The sequence below is a fragment of the Silurus aristotelis genome, assembly GCF_946808225.1.
Source record: "Silurus aristotelis genome assembly, chromosome: 2".
NCBI lineage: Eukaryota > Metazoa > Chordata > Actinopteri > Siluriformes > Siluridae > Silurus > Silurus aristotelis.
Window position 1 is genome coordinate 6,761,447 of NC_139575.1, and position 19,571 is coordinate 6,781,017.

General features: G+C 36.5%; 1 protein-coding gene across 1 annotated transcript in view; it reads left to right on the top strand.

The window, feature by feature from the left end:
- Nucleotides 1-19,571, top strand: part of pcdh9 (protocadherin 9) — a 271,137-nt gene that overhangs the window by 106,266 nt on the left and 145,300 nt on the right. The window lies entirely within an intron of this gene.

Below are 19,571 nucleotides of genomic sequence, written 5' to 3' on the forward strand. Positions count from 1 at the left end.
TGACTGTATGTGAGTGTGTTTGTGTGTGTGTGTGGGGGGATGTGTGTAGAAGTATATATGAACGTATGCTATTTCGAGGGCATAGTGTTAAAAGGATTCTATCTCAAGTGAAATGCATGAAATGAAAATGGCCACACTCGTGACCTCCTTACTGACATTTTTTTTTTTTGTTCTACATTTCTTGCTACCATAAAAAGAAAAGAAATAAAAAAGAAATAAGCCCTGAGTTTAATTTGTCGCAAGCTGCTTGATGCACACGTATCGACACACATCACACCCACTCCTCTCTCGCTCAGTCATGATGGGCTCAGCTGTGTCGATTGGGGTTGCTCGAGAACTTTTCACAGCTCTTTCATTATTTATTTATTTTTTTTTTGTGAAAAGAAAATGAAGACACAGGGAGAGTAAAATTGAAGGGTTCGGAACTCTGGAGACATGAGTGACATTTTGAGTTCGTAATGAGTCCTGTGCAGTGCTGAATACACTCATGAGTCTTCAGGCAGTTTTCCGTCAAAAAAGAAAAAAAAGATAAAATCTTAAAAAGTTACGCTGCCAGAACCGAGTTCAATTTGACTCTTCTTTGGGTTCAGTCAAATGTCACTTGCATTTGGTGAGAGAACTGCTGTATTATTACTTCTTCTTTTTCTGCTTACCCACTTTGTAGTCATGTTTAGCCTGGAGTTAATAACCAAAGTATGCTGGTTCCATTTTAACTTTTTCATACCGATTTTTTTATATATTTTTTTTTATAATCCATTGGTAGAAGCGATGCTGGATTACAGCTCCAGAGACTTTGGTTCAGGCCTAACCACTAGTAGCTGAATATTCTCATTGTGTCTTTGTGGGTTTCCAGCAGGTTTTCCTGTTTCCTCCACCAAACCAATAAAATGTGATAGTAGGTGGAATAGCTTAGCTTAGCACTTAGCTACTATAGATATATAAAACCGAATGTAAACCTCATAAATCCATATTCTATTCACAATAAAAGAAAATATTCATATCAAGTGTTGAAACTAAGAATACAGTGGAACCTTGGTACTCGTGACCTTGATAGTTCGCGACTTTTCATTTGGAACCGTAACTCGTGGAAATCTGTTAGTTGGCGAGAAGCCACGATTTGTACTAATAAATTACATACAAATGTTTGAAAAACTATTTCATTATTGTATTAATTATTCAAAGTAGTAAATAAAACATTTATGACAAGTAATTCACAATTTTTTTGAGTTTACAGTACATGTGCACCGATTTAAATCAATTTAATATTGCGTTACTGGGTCGCGAAGGGTGAATCAAACCTTGGGATTTTTTGTTACTCGTGAAGGGTGACAAAACGCAACCCTCACGAGTATGGAGGTTGCACTGCATATTCCATTTTAAGGAAAAAATAAGGTCATTTTCAATTTGATGGCTGCAACAGGTTCTAAAAAGATTTGGGACAGGGCCATGTTTACCACTGTGTGTAGCATCTGGGAACTGAGGAGACCAGTTGCTGAAGTTCTAGGAGAAGATTGTTGTGCCATATGTGTCTAATGCTGGATTCTAGCTGCTCAACAGTTCTGGGTGTCCTTGGTTGTGGTCAGTTCAGCACCCAGACTCTTCTTCTACTCTGTTTACATTTTATTCAGTGTCCCAACTTTTTTGGAATTAGAATTTCTATCTATCTATCTATCTATATCTATCTATCTATCTATCTATCTATCTATCTATCTATCTATCTATCTATCTATCTATCTATCTATCTATCTATCTATCTATCTATCTATCTATCTATCTATCTATCTATCTATTTATAATCCCAAGTGACTTTAAACTTTACATTTCATCCCTTACAGCACTTCCAGCTTTTTTTCTTTTCACCATTAAAGTTTCATCAGTAAGCGCACATCTAATTAAGAAAAATAAAAATGTTGTAATTGAGATTTTAACACCCGTAATGACTCTCTAATGTAATTTGGCAGACATGGCTCAGTCCTAGCAGGACGTGCTGTGCCAGAACAATCACATCGGTCAGCAGTTTTAGCACTGCAGGTGTCTGGAGGAGTTTTTTGGAAAAAGCAGCAGTTCACAAATTACAAATAACTAAAGAGATTTTTTTTATTAAAAAAAAAAAAAAAAAAACTTCTCTAAAACACTACAAATTCCATTTAATTCACGACCACACGGTTCTTTTCAAATGTCAAACGTAATAGCTGAACATGGGTTCATTTAATTTTAGCGTTGTCCATGCAGAATAGTGCAGAGGGGTAAAAAAAAATGGACACACACACACACACACACACACACACACACACACACACACACACACACACACACACACACACACACACACACACACACACACATAAACAAACACTCAATGAAAGTGAACATGCATCTACATGACCTGTTTCACAGTTAGATAATAAAGTACAGAGTTTTTTCAGCAGATCTGATTAGACTTTTAGGGGAATAAGTGCAATATTTTTTTGTTTTCTTCTGTTACTATAGTAAAGATTTTTGGCTATGCTTTAATAAGAAAATAATCAAAGAGCGTAAGATTATAGCCTGGTGTAAAGCTGAATTACTCATTACCACTACAAAATGATTTTTATCTTACAGTATATCAAAGCGCTATGCTAATGATTCCAGATTTGTGGAATCACACACACACACACACACACACACACACACACACACATATATATATATATATATACACACACATACCACTTCATACTTTTTAATCCATTTATAGACAAAAAAGTTAGTTCGTGTTATTACTTGTGGGTAAAATAGAGTTACACAGAAGGTTGTTAGTTTAAATCCCACCAACACTAAGCAGACTCTACTGAGCCCTTGAGCAAAGCCCTTAACTGCCCAGTTGTATGAGTGTGATAATTGTAAGTCTGTATAAATGAAAAATATGTAAATATAAAAGAAAATGTAAATACATGATTAGTTTTTTAAATGCGTTACTATAGAAACCTTGATGCATTAGAATGAGTGTATAAAATGTATAAAATGTTATAAAACATTAATTGGCACTTTTAGATCAATCAGTGACAATATTCAGTATTAATATAAAGTTTTAAAAACATTTAACATTAGACTGTGTGCAATTCAGAGACCTTCTGTGGTTGTGGTTTCAGACAGACAAGCAGACAGAAAGTTAGACAGGCAGACGGTGATTAGACAAAGACCAAAAAATAGACAGACAGACAGACAGACAGGTATATAGATGGACAGACAGAAAGGTATATTGATAGACAGACAAACTGACTGAGAGGTAGATAGACAGACAGGCAGACAGGTATATAGATAGACACATAGAAAGGTAGACTGACAGTAAGACAGACACACAGACAAGATAGATAGATAGATAGATAGATAGATAGATAGATAGATAGATAGATAGATAGATAGATAGATAGATAGATAGATAGATAGATAGATAGATAGATAGATAGATAGAAAGTTATTTTGACAGACAGACAGACAGACAGACAGACAGACAGACAGACAGACAGACAGACAGACAGACAGACAGACAGCTTGATAAGTGGGTAAATAGACAAAAGGGCAGACAGACTTATAGGTAGATAAATGGGTAAATAGACAGACAAACAGAGAATCGGACCAATAGATGAATAGACAAACAGACATAGATATTTAGGTATAAGATAGTGTGTGTGTGTGTGTGTGTGTGTGTGTGTGTGTGTGTGTGGTAAAATAATATTAATTGCTTTAAATAATAAATGTTTATATTGTGCTCCATCCGATCTTGAAATTACAAAGTAGACGGTCTGTATGACTGAATAAACACAACGAAAACAAACACACCAGTAACTTCACCACCTCTGTTCACTGCAGATGTCATACTACTGCAAGACCTCGCTCTGACTCGTGGTTTAATCAGTTCATGGTAACACAGTGGATAGTTTCAGACGTACATGGAAAAAGATGTAATTGAGTGCTAACTAACAGTCACACTAATGATTTCCTTCAAGATGGCAGGAAATGAAAAGGGTGATAACTGCTGGTCCTGGTGTGGAGTCGATAATAACGGTGATGTTAGAAAATAGAACTTTAAGAAGCAGTGCAGAAAAGATAGGACAGACAGACAGACAGACAGACAGACAGACAGACAGACAGACAGACAGACAGACAGACAGACAGACAGACAGACAGATAAAGTTAAATAAAAAAAGTGGGGGAGGTATAAGAGAATTTTAATAGACAGACCAACAGGCAGGCAGGCAGGCAGGCAGGCAGGCAGGCAGGCAGGCAGGCAGGCAGGCAGGCAGATAGATAGATAGATAGATAGATAGATAGATAGATAGATAGATAGATAGATAGATAGATAGATAGATAGATAGATAGATAGATAGATAGATAGATAGATAGATAGATAGATAGATAGATAGATAGATAGATAGATAGATAGATAGATAGATAGATAGATAGATAGATAGATAGATAGATAGATAGATAGATAGTAAAGCAGTGGGGAAGTTTAAGAGAATTTTAACAGACAGACAGACAGACAGACAGACAGACAGACAGACAGACAGACAGACAGACAGACAGATAGATAGATAGATAGATAGATAGATAGATAGATAGATAGATAGATAGATAGATAGATAGATAGATTGAATGATTGATTGATTGATTGATTGATTGATTGATTGATTGTCCTGTAGGCATACAGCAGCAGAGGATGAAGCAAACAGCACAGGAAGTTAGCGAGAGGGAAGCTAACTGCCTTTGAAGCGTGCTTATCTAAAAGTCAGAGAAGAGAAGTTAAACAGAAGGAGAGTGTTATGGCACCTGTGTCAAACACAAGCTTTACTCTGCTTTGCAATTGAAAAAAAAATTATAGCGATACTAGATAAACTCCCTGCAGCCCAGTATATTCACACACAGAATTCACCACAGATCTGTACGTTAGCAATCTGTAGGCAGTTACCTTACAGCTACACTACAGATCCTTTCACTGCTGGCTTGACCTCAGTCTGAAACACGGGTTAAACCAGCGCCTGTGCTCCAGAGCTGCACTTGATGCAAGTCACACTCGCATCTAAAAACGGTTCCGAAGCACACCGTGTTGTTCCAGCAGAGGCGGAAGCAGAAATACATTTTTGAAAGATGTGTAAATAAAATATATAAAATCCCGGCTGTTTTTTTGCAATGGTGCGACAAGCTCGTGTGTTTCTGGATGAAGTGGGATTTCAGAAGCAGCGGTGATGAGATGGATTTGTTATTTAGGCTCATTATTATGGCAATTCCCAGGTCATGTAGGTGCAGAAAATGTGTTTTTAAAGTGCACACAAAATACATGAACAAGAAAAACAAAACAGAAAAAGTACACAAAGGTTTGCAGACACCTGACTATAAGCTTTGTATGTGATTTTTTGAACATCCTATTCAACATTTAGTGTGATTGTGGAGATTTGTCTAAATCATTCAGCTATAAGGGTGTGAGTAAAGTCAGGAACTGATTTAGGTGATATAAGGAGGTCTGGGGTGCAGTCAGCGTTCACATTCATCCCGGAGGTGTAGCAGAAGATCTTCCACTCCAAACCATGCAATGCAGATCTTCATGGAACTGGATTTGTGCACAGGGGTATTGCCATGCTGGAACAGGTTTGGGTCTCCAAGGTCAAGGGAAGGGAAAATTCAAATGTAAACCGCATCTAAAGACTTTCATGCTCAGATAGATAAATAGATAGATAGATAGATAGATAGATAGATAGATAGATAGATAGATAGATAGATAGATAGATAGATAGATAGATAGATAGATAGATAGATAGATAGATAGATAGATAGAAGCGAACTGCCTATTATTTATCACATTTTCTTTCGGTTTGCTCAGACTACTCTAGATCTGCATAAGTGGTCAGAATGAACTAACACACACACACACACACACACACACACACACACACACACATACATACTCCCTCATACACACACATACACACACATACTTCCTCATACTTCACAGTTTTCTGTGTGTGTGTGTGTGTGTGTGTGGGTGTGTGTATGCCACCCACAGAGTCTGCAATGTGTGTGGATGTGAGAAAAAAGATGAGTAAATGAAAGGAGAGTGACGAAAAAAAGATGGGACGGAGGGAGGATGAGGAGAAAAGAGAACAGAGAAAGAGAAATTGCTGCAACAGTAGATTCACACACACACACACACACACACACACACACACACACACACACACACACACACACACACACACACACACACACGTTGACCCGAACTTGAAAATTATGATGCATATTGGAGACGATAAGAGCTGCCACTCAGCAAAATAAACTAGGACACACACACACACACACACACACACACACACACACACACACACACACACACTAAGCTCACACTTAGATAAAAATATTATGAGATTTGGGATTCCCGACTGTAAATATGTCAGATATACAATTTACAATTTATTCATTGGTTTGTTCGTTTGAGTTTATTCAGTTATTAGATGTATTTACTGTCTTGACTAAAATTAGAACATAAAGAGGAAAAATTCATATTAGAGTCAAAACTGCTATAACAACATGCCCAGCTCCTAAAATAAAGCTTCAAAAAATACAAAAAATACCAAAAAACAGCTGCCCCCTGTGGTCAAAAGTTGTATAACAAATTTGCAAATTTAAAAGAAAGAAAGAAAGAAAGAAAGAAAGAAAGAAAGAAAGAAAGAAAGAAAGAAAGAAAGAAAGAAAGAAAGAAAGAAAGAAATCAAAAGGGCAGATAAATAGAAAGAAAGAAAGAAAGAAAGAAAGAAAGAAAGAAAGAAAGAAAGAAAGAAAGAACGAAAGAAAGAAAGAAAGAAATCAAAAAGGCAGATAAATAGAAAGACAGAACAAAGAAAGTTTTATATGGAATTTATATTTATGTGGAATTATCACCACAAATGTCTGATCAACGGATTAAATGTTGGACTGTACCGGGAAAAAAAAAAAAAAAAAGAAAGAAAAAAAAAGAAGGTCACAACAAGTTTTTTTCCATGTTTGAAGTTAAAAGGGGGTTTCTTATTCAATCGACTCAAGTCTGACGTGTCTGTATCATCGACTATACGGCTTTTTTCAAGTCTTACTACAAGGAGATGAATGCTGATGTGACACTTCATAGAAAATTCACATTACAATTGTAATAATTCTGGCAAGATAAAAAAAAAAAAGCAACATGAGGACAGTGTGGAATCGAGAGACCTGGCTAGTTTAGCTCACCTAGCAAGTGATAATAATTTTATGCTACTCAGTCAGTCAGATGGACTAAGGATGGATTTATTTGGGTTTTAGTTTGGAAAAAATTAATCTTTGAATTATTCAATTTTTTTCCTGTTCCCCAACAAACTCTAAAACAGGTCGTTTTGACCTGAAAGGAACAGAAGGGTGAGAAAAAGAAGAAGTAGAAAAAAAAAGATAGATAGGGATCTGGGCTCTTTGGTACACGCAGGAACACGACCCACATCTGTTAATACGGTGTATCGCTCTTTTTAGCGTTCCCCCGAGATTTAGGACTAATATTTGTCATCGGCGTCCGTTTTAATAAGCGTCGAGTCTCTTTCTCTCTTCATCTCCTCTGTTGCGGTGGGATCTGCAGGATTTGATTGAAAAGGTGTGAGATTTGCTTTCATACCCCCTCAGGAGCACGGAGAAGATCTGGTGATAGACAACCGGGATATACACTTCGGAGTGGAAAGGTTTCACACCTCGAGCGTGTTACGGGAGACGAGAGAAACTCGATGTTATTAAATCCGAATGAAACTTTTATACACTTGCTGTATTTTGCATAATTAAATACTTTTTTTTTCTTTTTTTTTAGAATAGATTAATTTTCAATAAGTTTTTTTTCTCTTAGCCTGTGTTCAGGATTAATGACATTCATTTCTTTACGTTTTCTCAAATGCTAATGCGACACGCTAGCTTGTTAACTCCTAGCGCTGTCGTTCGTTTTCTTAACCTAGAGCTTACTGTCCAAAAAAAACATCATTTGCAGTATATAAATATGTAAAATGGGTCATTTGGACCTGGGCAGGACTGAAGAGTTAATCTCAGCTGCTTTTACCGAGCGCAGTGATTAGCATGGCCTGATTAGCGGGAGCGAAGTTCCTCGTTCCTATTAGCAGCTGTACACTGCTACAGCTGCTCAAACTCCCACAGAGAGTCCAGACCTTATTTCCACAAATACGATATTAAACACCTGCACGAGTCACAGTTCCCACTTTAAAACAATCTATTTTTGAAGCATTCCTCAGTTGCCTGTAAAACAAGAATCGCATCAGGTCGTGCCATGTGCGTATAATCAGGTACGTGCTTTTAAATATAAAATCACAAAGGAATTGATTCTGTACAGGACGGTTCATGGCGTGTGTTACACGATGGTGACGCACGTCGCAGAGGCGAATGACCACCTGGGGTAAAATCAAGTGCATTAAATTGCTTGGGGGAAAAAATCCCAATTAAACCATAGTTACTTGCTGGCACTGCATTAAAATGTATTTATTTGAAGCTGGAAATAAAGCCAACCTTAATTAACTGTGGTTTTGTGTTTAGGGTTCAGATTTAATGTTTGGGGTTAGGGTTAGGGTGAAGTTCTGGGGTTTGGGTTAGGGGTAAAGTTTAAGATTTAGGGTTAGGGCTAGGGTAAAGTTCTGAAGATAGGCTTTACATGTGTCAAATGTGAGGAATATTTTGACTGGCTTGCTATACAAGGGCGGAGCCACCCCGTGTGCCACCCCAGCACTGGTATCTCAATCTAAAACTTTCTTTATAATCTGTATTGTTGTTCATGCATTTTATGAATTAGGGTTAAGGTACACCAATTCTATTACTTAGTAAATTAAACTTAGACCTAAACTTACTACAGGTTTGTAAAGAACTCAAGAAACAAAAGCTAAATATAACTAAGCTAAATATACCCTGCCATCTCATTTTATTTATGTCTTTCCAATCCAGATATCAGATTCAGGTCAAATCAATCCCACCTCAGACTTTATTTAATTTTAATAGACCAATATAAAAATGTGCACACCTTATATATGTGAGTGAGAATATACCTCACTACAAGAAAAGAAATACAAATAAATAAATAATAGAATAATACAATAAATAAAATAAATAAAATAAAACAAAAAGTTTCTTTTCACACCACTGTATATATAATTTTATCTCATAATCTTATAATCATATTTTGTATTAATTCCACGTTGGCTGCTAATGATGTTGATTTGCCACTTAAATGCTGAGCAATGAGCAATACGAAGAAATAAAGTAGTATGAACAATATGGTGGACTTCACGGTTGGACGATTGTCATGAATTGTGAATATTGTAATATTAGTACAGTAGTGGTTTGAGTTGTCTCACTTTCTTTCTGTGTGTGTCTCAGTATTTACCAGAGTTTTCATTGTGATGCTATTGTGGTAGAGAGATAGTGTATGAATTATGCATTGCTGTGAAAGATGGATTGGAGGAAATGGATCTGTTTTCTAAGTAAAGGCTAGAGCTTCTCCTGGGAACGGTGCACTGCAAGGATACATTACAGCTTGGCCAAAGATTGAGAGATGGCGAATGGCTATAAAAACTGCAGCTTGCGGAAAGAGCATTAGCATAAATACAGGAAATGTGGTGATAAACTGGACCACGATTCAATATTAATAACAATGTTTACAAGTGGAACAGATTGTGCTTGCATATCTGCCACTTATTCACTGATGCTGTTGTTTTTAGCCAAAATTCAGAGTTGGCTATCAAGAACTGTTCAAGATTTCTCATTTACTGCATTTTTGTCCTAAGTGCTACAATTCAAAATGATCTATTTTAAGAAAGGAATAGAAAAAGTAAAGGTAGAAGTATCTCCACTGCCTCTGGGGGTCTGAGTTTACATTTACCCAAACTCTAACCTTAAACCCTAAAGCCTGACCCAAACTCCAACCCCCACACCCTAATTCTAGTCAAGTTCCCTTTTTGTTATTAGAATGTATTTATCCGCCTTAGTTAATCGGGGTCAAGGTTTGGGATTAGATTTAGGGGTTCCGATTAAGGTTTAGGGTTGGGGCTAGGGTAAATATCTGGGGTTAGGGTGAGGGGTAAGGGTTTACGGTTTGGGGTTAGGGCTAGGGTAAATATCTGGGGTTAGGTTTAAGACTTTGGAATAGGGCTAGGGTGAAGTTCTGGGGTTCGGGATAAGGGTTAGGGTTAAGATTTGGGGTTATGCTGGTGCAAAGATGCGAAGTGAGGAAGTAAACATACTTTTACTTTCACACTAATTTTCTGGTATTAGTACATTACTATTTATATTTCATACAACTTTTTACTTTCACATCAATAAATTTTTTTACACAAATATCAGTACTTTTTACTTCGATTTCTATTTACATTTTGCGTTGAGTCAGGGTGAAGGGAGAGCTCGCTTCTGGCAGGCTATTCCCAAAATACCGCTATGCTCCTAAAGGAAGCGCAACATATTTCACCTGTTACACCGTGTGTAACGTGTCTTTTGTTAAAGCCTGTGTAAAGTACATTAGTGTAGATGGCTTATAGACAGGTGCGGCTTATTTATGTTAAAAATTAAAAAATATTTGTACAAAATTCAGTGGGTGTGGCTTATATATGGGTGCGCTTTATAGTCTGGAAATTACAGTAAATATTTTTCTTTTTATTGCGCCTTGTTTTCAGCCCATCAACCTGTTTTTTGTCATTGTGCAGCTTTTTCAATCTGCCACTGGTGTATCATTTCCTGGCTCTCACGCACCACAGACGCAGGCTAGTCTGCGAAGCTAACAGCAAGCGGTGGCAGAAGGCAACAAGAAGTATATGGTTAATGTGGATGAGACAGAGGGAGTCAGCGATGTAAACATGACTGATAACAGAGACATTCCTGATCACCTGATCATCATCATCGTTTCTTGATTTAGTTCTATATGGTGGATGGTCAGGCTGTATACATTCTTATTTAACTTGAGTGAAAAAGGGTAGTCAGTACTTTTGCCACCTAGTGTGAAGTTCTGGGGTTATGGTTAGGGTTTAGTGTGAAGATTTCCGAATAGGTCTAGGGTTAAGATTTGGGCTTAGAATTAAGGTTTGGAAGTTGGGGTCAGGGTTTAGGTTAGGGGTTAGGCTTAAGGTTTAAAGTTGGCGATTATTGTTTAGGCTTAGGTTTAGGGTTAGGGTTAAAGTTTAAAGTTCAGGTTAGGGGTTAGGTTTAGGGCTTATTTTGGGGTTTGGGTTTTGAAGTTATGGTTTAGGATCAAGGATTAGAGGTAGGTTTGGTGGTCAGCTATAGGATATACAGTAGTTATATCCAGAAGGTCATGTCCTATAAAAATGATCTATCAGGAACTAACCAGGAACTAAAATCACAACTAGTTACTTTTGTCACAATGTCCCTGTCGTTTCCTGGTTTCTAAAACCATTCCTGTATATCTAGCTTCACTTTAAACATTGTCACATGCATTCATTTGGTAGGCTGATTTTGTCCCCCGACACTTGGATGTGAGGCCGAATCCAATCTAGGCATAAAATTGAGATTGAAGGGTCTTGCTGAGGGGCCTACAGGGGGTCTCTAGCAACCCTGGGACTTGACGTGCACACAACCTTAACTTCTGAGCAAGCACCGCTAACAAGCTAATCAAAACCGGAGAGAAAATGGCCGTTATCCCTCAATGCTTTCTTGCCCTTAATATCCATCCTCTTCTCCATGGCTCAAATTAGTGCCACTCCTCTCTCTCTTTCTCTCCCTGTGTCTCTCTTTCTCTCTCTGCTCCATCTTTTAACGAGGTGGCTGGTCCCTTGAGATAACTGGACACGCCTTGAGGCATCAGCAGGTGAAGGACACTCCATTATCTGTCCTAGATGAATGGGTTGAGACGCTGCCCTGAAAGCAGGACGGCTGCCAGATCCTCTTCCCTTTTAAAGTGCTTTTGTCTCTGCTGAGTGCCACAATTACCGTAAGAGGATAAATCCACCCAATCTCTCTCTGAGTCCATGCATCAAAAAAAAAAACAACAACAACAACGAAAAACAAAGCTGACAATTTGAGCTGATGTTTTATTAATGAAGTGTCAAGCTACGGTTATTGCTGTTGTCCAAACAGCATGGCGACGGTTCCATTTGCAGTTTGATTCCCGACCCTGATTGGTTTTGTTTTTGAATATTCGCAAGGCAGGACCGATACAGTGATGTCATCAAAAAATCCACATTGCCTACATCATTAACTATTTCCATCATGTTCTTTCGAACTCCTGTGATCATCTTGTCTTTAGGTGTCACAGTCTAAGTATTAATACTTCTCAAAATAGTATGCTATTTAGCTAGCATGCTAAGCTAAGACACACTTTACAATTAAACCAGAGCTCTTTATTATGGCCAGCTAATTTTTTAACAGTTTATCAGATCTGGTATGCTTTTTTGTTTTTTTGTTTTTCGTTATCTTCAACACCCTTGCTGTAATATTTCTCTAGGACGCTAAAGATGCCTTTGACCTTTTCTCTATAATAACAGAAACTCATAACAACCTGCTGATTTGCATACAAATTGCAATAATTGTAATCATTTTTTTATTGGCAAAGCTATCTCTATCTCTAATGTTAACTTTTACATCTTTACATATGGTGCTTAATATCCAAGCAGGGCCGCCGTCTCACAGAGATTTTTAAACTGTGTGTGAAATCTGTCACTTTTGTATAGGCAGTTCTCACACACACACACACACACACACACACACACACACACACACACACACACACACACACATGCACATTTTTTTCACCACTTCCTCCGTAGGATTTCAAATTTATTCCTTTTGGGTTCCTTTTATATCAATAAATGCATTCAGAGTTGTCATTTCCTATATGTGGATCACAGGTTCGTTACTAGGGTGTGTATGTGTGTTTCCCAATGTCTCCCTTTTGCCTATGTAAAACGTCTTATAATATAAGATCCAATATTGTTATTTGCAAAGACCTGTTTCCCCTCAGGACATTTATACCATATTTGTTTTCTGTAACTTATGAACCTCTTGAATCAGTCTGTCACATGACTGTCTCTGTGGGATTTTAAAGGTCCCTGTATAGACTTTTATACTTGAGAAGCAAAAGTTTCAACAGTTCAAAAGTCCAAAGCAAATGTTCAATGGACATATCTAATGCCAAATAGTGAGACTCATAGGCAAAGAATGCATGACGGTGAAATAGATGAGAAGGTCTAAAGACTAGAGAGCCTGGTTGATGACCTGTTTTAGGAATCAAATCATTAACGTCCACATTAATGCAAATGTACCTTTTTTACTATATTTAAGGCTTTGTTCCACATGTTTTGGATACATTTACAAATTGCACAGATCATCTTAGGCCATGTGCACACTAATATATTTTCATTGAAAAACGCATATTTTTTTCTTTTCTGTTTTGGCCTTCCGTTCACACTGAGACAGCGTTTTTTTTTTTGTTTGTTTTTTTTGTTTTTATCAACCAAAAAAAAAAAATGTAGCTTTTTAAAAACGCCATTTTCGCGTTGCAGTGTGGATATTTGTAGTCGTGTGACGGTGCCAGTTCGAAGCATTTTAAGTTTTGCTCACGAAAACTAATTACGAAAGTGTGGACACGGGGCGTTTTAAGACGCAAAAACGCCGTTTCAGAATTATCTGTGTATTGTAGACGTACCCTCAGACACACTGACTTACAGGTATTCCATTTTATCCAACCAGGATTTGGTTGGGCTTGTGGGAGGCGGTAGCTCAGTAGTTAATGCTTTGGGTTACCGATCAGGTGTTTGGGGGTTCAAGCACTAGTGATGCCAAGCTAACACTTTTGGGGCCCCTGAGAATGGCCTTTAACCCTATGTGCCCCAGGGGCACTGTATCATGGCTGATATGCGACAATAAAATTTTACTGTGTTGTAAAGTCCATGTATCTAGTATAAAGGACCTTTATCAGAATACTTTTATTGATCCACTAGGATAATTGTTTTAATTGAATTTAAATTGAAGTAAAAGATACAAAAAAATACAAAAATGTAAATAAATATACAGTATTCAGTTATATATTATATATTAAGTGAAATGAAATGTGTAGCAGCAGTAAAACAGATGGCAGAAAAGTCAGACTACAATGATACACAAGTTATGTAACAATAATAATAATAATAATAATAATAATAATAATAATAATAATAATAACAACAATAATAATAATAATAATAATAATAATAATAATAATAATAATAATAATTATTATTATTATTATTATTATTATTGTTATTGTTGCACTAAAAAAATTGCACATAGTTGCTATTAACATTATATAATGTACATACATGTACATACATTTACCTTTTATTTAAACTTACAATCTTCGGATCAGAAGTCCAACATTTTAACCTCTGAGCTACCACTTTCTTTTCTTTTCTACAAGGTTGTGTGGAATGAAAAATATTGTACTAATCAAATATTCAGGTAACCCATCGGCTTTTTACATATTTACAGATTAGAGTTATAGGGATGTGAGTGTTTCCTTCTCGGCGTTGACAAACAATTTCTCGGAAATGCTATTTTAAGGTTTACCCGGATTTGTTCCATCGTGTCCTATAAATCAAATAATGAGGTACAATGAGTGTACTTGATTTGTAGATGTTGCATTGTATTGATGAGTGGCCATAAAGGGTATTGCAGTCTGACAGAATCCACCTGCCCATGTGAAAGACCTGTCCCTGGCTCTGGGATCACGATTGGCCAGATGCTCCATTTGGAATTCATGGCCCATGGACATTTTCTGATGCAAATTTGGCCCGGGAACCTTCTTTGATGAAAAACACGAGTGCTACTCCAGACTGTAACTCTTCCAATAGACAAGACAGAACATACAGTATATTAGGCGTAATTCTTGGAGTCCAGCAGGGCCTGAACCACTTAAGCTGGGCTTCCTTCCAATTCTATTGGAAAGGATAATTTAGTTGCCAAGTTTGTGTGTGTAAGGGGGGGTGGTTCCTTGTCAATTACCGCACCATCCAACCATGCTGTCTTTGTTGATGTAGTCTGGGACAGGCCCTGTCCAGTTTTTGGCTCGGATGCATGTTTCTTTTAATTGTTCACATTATTTTTGGCTAAAACACCAGAAATAATTTATGGTTGAAGATGCAAAACAGCAGGTATCATATTGCTGGGTAACACTGCTTTACTTATGTAAGCAGTGGCAAGACTTCGCAAAGAACGATGCATACAACAGGCGGTAAAGCAGATAAGCTACATGTGTGAACAGTTTAGAACAATTACAGCTGACCTAGTAGACAGTGATTCCTTTCAGTTCTATTTACACATGTATGTGCTTTTTTGCTGGACTTTTTAAATGTTACATAGTCGGAAGAGAATGTCTCGACCTTACTCTAAAATTCCGGAGCGCAATTTAGCCAGAAGGCATGTTCTTCAAGCTTCCAAGCTATTCTTAGGCTCCCACAGAACACAGAACACACTCATTTTCTTAAAATACAATCTAAATTGGTATGCTTAGCTATAGAGTAATGGTTTCAGTTCTTTCTCAGAAAAGGCTACTGAACAGGAAAACTATGTACAATAGCATATATATATATATATATATATATATATATATATATATATATATATATATATATATATATATATATATATGTGTGTGTGTGTGTGTGTGTGTGTGTGTGTGTGTGTGTGTGTGTGTGTGTGTGTGTGTGTGTGTGTATGTATAGATTTACCCCTAAAACAATGCAATAGAAAAAATATGATGCTCTGCAATTCAATATAAGTATAGATAGTTTACTTTTACTTCTTTTTTAAGACAGGCAGCAAATCATAAATTTACTTGAGTGCCTTCTGACTTCTCACACATGGCCCTTTCACAAACAGGCCTTTGTAGTACAAAAAAAAAAAAAGAACGAATTTTATGTGAATAAATAGTTTTTTACTGATGCAAATATGCTAAAAAAAACGATGCATCATGAAACAGATGCTAAATGTTAACTTTCATGCCGATGCAATGACATTTTTATATATAAATATATTTAGATAGATAGATAGACAGACAGACAGACAGACAGACAGACAGACAGACAGACAGACAGACAGACAGACAGACAGACAGACAGACAGACAGAATTGTGTTTATATGTTTAATGTTAACTAACAAGTGATAAGTTTAAGTAGATAGATAGATAGATAGATAGATAGATAGATAGATAGATAGATAGATAGATAGATAGACAGACAGACAGACAGACAGACAGACAGACAGACAGACAGACAGACAGACAGACAGACAGACAGACAGACAGACAGATAGAATTGTGTTCATATGTTTAATGTTAACTAACAAGTGATAAGTTTAAGTAGATAGATAGATAGATAGATAGATAGATAGATAGATAGATAGATAGATAGATAGATAGATAGATAGATAGACAGACAGACAGACAGACAGACAGACAGACAGACAGACAGACAGACAGACAGAATTGTGTTCATATGTTTAATGTTAACTAACAAGTGATAAGTTTAAGTAGATAGATAGATAGATAGATAGATAGATAGATAGATAGATAGATAGATAGATAGATAGATAGATAGATAGACAGACAGACAGACAGACAGACAGACAGACAGACAGACAGACAGACAGACAGAATTGTGTTCATATGTTTAATGTTAACTAACAAGTGATAAGTTTAAGTAGATAGATAGATAGATAGATAGATAGATAGATAGATAGATAGATAGATAGATAGATAGATAGATAGATAGATAGATAGATAGATAGATGTGTAAGTCATTGGAATAAATGAAGTATTCTGGTGCTAATGGTCATTATACAATGAGTTTCTAGTTTATTAGGGAAACTGATAACTGATTTGCTTGTGGGTTGTTGGTTTTTTGTCTATTGGGGAAACGGGTTAATACTGTACATGTCAGACTGCAAATCAATAAGGGCTTGTGGTGGGATTTCTAATGATCTCCAAATCAATTCTCATGATCTTAAATCAATACGAGAGTTAATTATGAATTATTACTTTGTCTTCTGGTGTGCATTGGAATGCCCATTGCCCTGCCGTTTTTTTCTTCTTCTTCTCAAAAGATCTCTGCAAAGCATCGATGAAGGATTAAAGCGCTTATAGACCAACAGCAGCGTAAGAACACACCTGCCGATACGTCTTAACCACTCCGATCGCGGATGTCCCATAAACAAAAAAAAAAGAAAAAGTGCTTTACAGGAAGTGCACTCTGTTAAAATAACAGTCTGTTGTGTTTTTTGTTCTCTCGAAAAGACTTCCTCTCCCTGTGGTCCAATTCTGGCTTAACACACCCCCATCTACTTCTCCTTGGCCATCTTAAAGGGTCACTCCATTATTCTATCAGCTTGAGTTTAAGTTTATTAGACGAGGCTAGGCACTGAACATTGTTGTTCTAAAGTACTCTTTGCCCAGAAGGTATTGCTGCTATCTGACACCAATTCGTTTTCAAAATGGCGGACGAAGCTGTTTAAAGGAGGATCAATAAAATACTCCCCGTTACGAAGGTGTAGCATTTGATTGCGCCGTGTTCAAATCAGGTTTGCTCCTCTGACTCTATCTGTACATGACAGCTGTTTGAGCTGTATTACTTTACCCTGCTAGTGCATTAGTGTGCTATCTAGTTAGCAAGCTAACCCGACTCTGTACAGTTGGGAAAGACGGTGAGAATCTGAGAGGAAATCCGGTTTGATGTACTTCATGAACAATCCACTCACACAGCATTGATGAACCTTTCATAACCAGATTTTATATATATATATATATATATATATATATATATATATATATATATATATATATATATATATATATATATATATATATATATATATATATATGGGGTAGTTTACTGTAATTTGTTATTCATTTAACAACCTCTCACTTTTCAGTCTATATTAATGGTAGATAGATAGATAGATAGATAGATAGATAGATAGATAGATAGATAGATAGATAGATAGATAGATAGATAGATAGATAGATAGATAGATAGATAGATAGATAGACTCAACGCGTTACAACGGCTTGTATCTAAACAGTAGCCGACCAAGAAAGTCATTGTTCACTGTCTTCCTCCTTCCTTTCACAACTATTTCTCTCGGGAGTTTATCTTTTGCCATCGTCGTGCTTTTAAAAATCACCTGATGGAAGTTTTTTCTCCCGATGCCGTGCAGCTCAGAACACAGGTGAGGTCCGTTTTTTTCGTTTTCTGTTAAAATTTCATTGGTCTAATGTTATGGGATTCAGTTTTTTGGCTTGAAGTTTGTGAAAACGGGAAAAACCCAGGAAAAATTCTTAATTAGCCGTTTCGTTGTTTAAGCCGCGGGGTTCAAAACATGGGAAAAAAGTAGCGGCTTATGGTCCGAAAAATACGGTAGATATATGTGTAAATCATTGAAATAAATAAAGTATTCTGGTGCTAATGGTCATTATACAATTCATTTTTTGTTTATTAAGGAAACTTGTAACTGATTTGCTTGTGGGTTTTTTTTTTTTTTTTTTTGTCCTTTGGGGAAACGGGTTAATACTGTACATGTCAGACTGCAAATCAATAAAGGCTTGTGGTGGGATTCTTAATGATCTCCAAATCTAGGGTTCATGAACAATCCACTTACACACCATTGATGAACCTTTCATAACCATATTATATATATATATATATATACAAATTACAGTGAACTACCCCATATATATATATATATATATATATATATATATATATATATATATATATATATATATATATATATATATATATATGGGGTAGTTCACTGTAATTTGTTATGCATTTAACAACCTCTCACTTTCCAGTCTATATTATTGTAATGTTGTAGATGATCTTATTTCATATGTGGATACCTTTTATGCCCTGGTTGTTTTTACGTAGAAAAAAGAAAGAGCCTTTTCTTCCTCCTCTCTACCTCACGCTCTATGCGAGGCCACAGTGTGCTGCACCTTTTTTTTTTTATCTATGCAAGTAGGGTAGAGAGAAAAAAAATTCATCCGATTCAATTTTATGTTATTTATTTATTTATTTTTGATTGCTCTCCCATAGCTGGATACAATTTAATGAAGTTTGATACGGAGCATATTAGAAAAGCATTTGAGTGCTGGATTCCTGCATTGTGCTAAGAGGGATTTAAGAGGGTAGGGGAAAAAATGTTGTGTGTTTGCTTTAAAGCACCTCAGCACTGCGCTTTAATCCCTGTATTCCCCATATGGGGATAGAACAGTGACAGCAAAAACAGGAGCTCTTTATTAATATGAACAGATGCCTCGCACTCGGGAGCTTAAGTGAAATGTTGCTAAGGCACTTTGAGAAGGGAGATTTCCCTCCCAGCGATGGGAGTACAGATTTAAAGGCCTATATGTGTACGCTATAAGATGCAAATGAAAATTTAAAAAAGTGGAAAAATTGTGTAACCGTTTTTTTTTTATTATTATTATTTAGTTATTTATTTATTTTTATGCTGAAGGTCCATAGCTCTTCTAAGGACCTTCAGCATAAAAAACAACAACAACAAAAAAAAT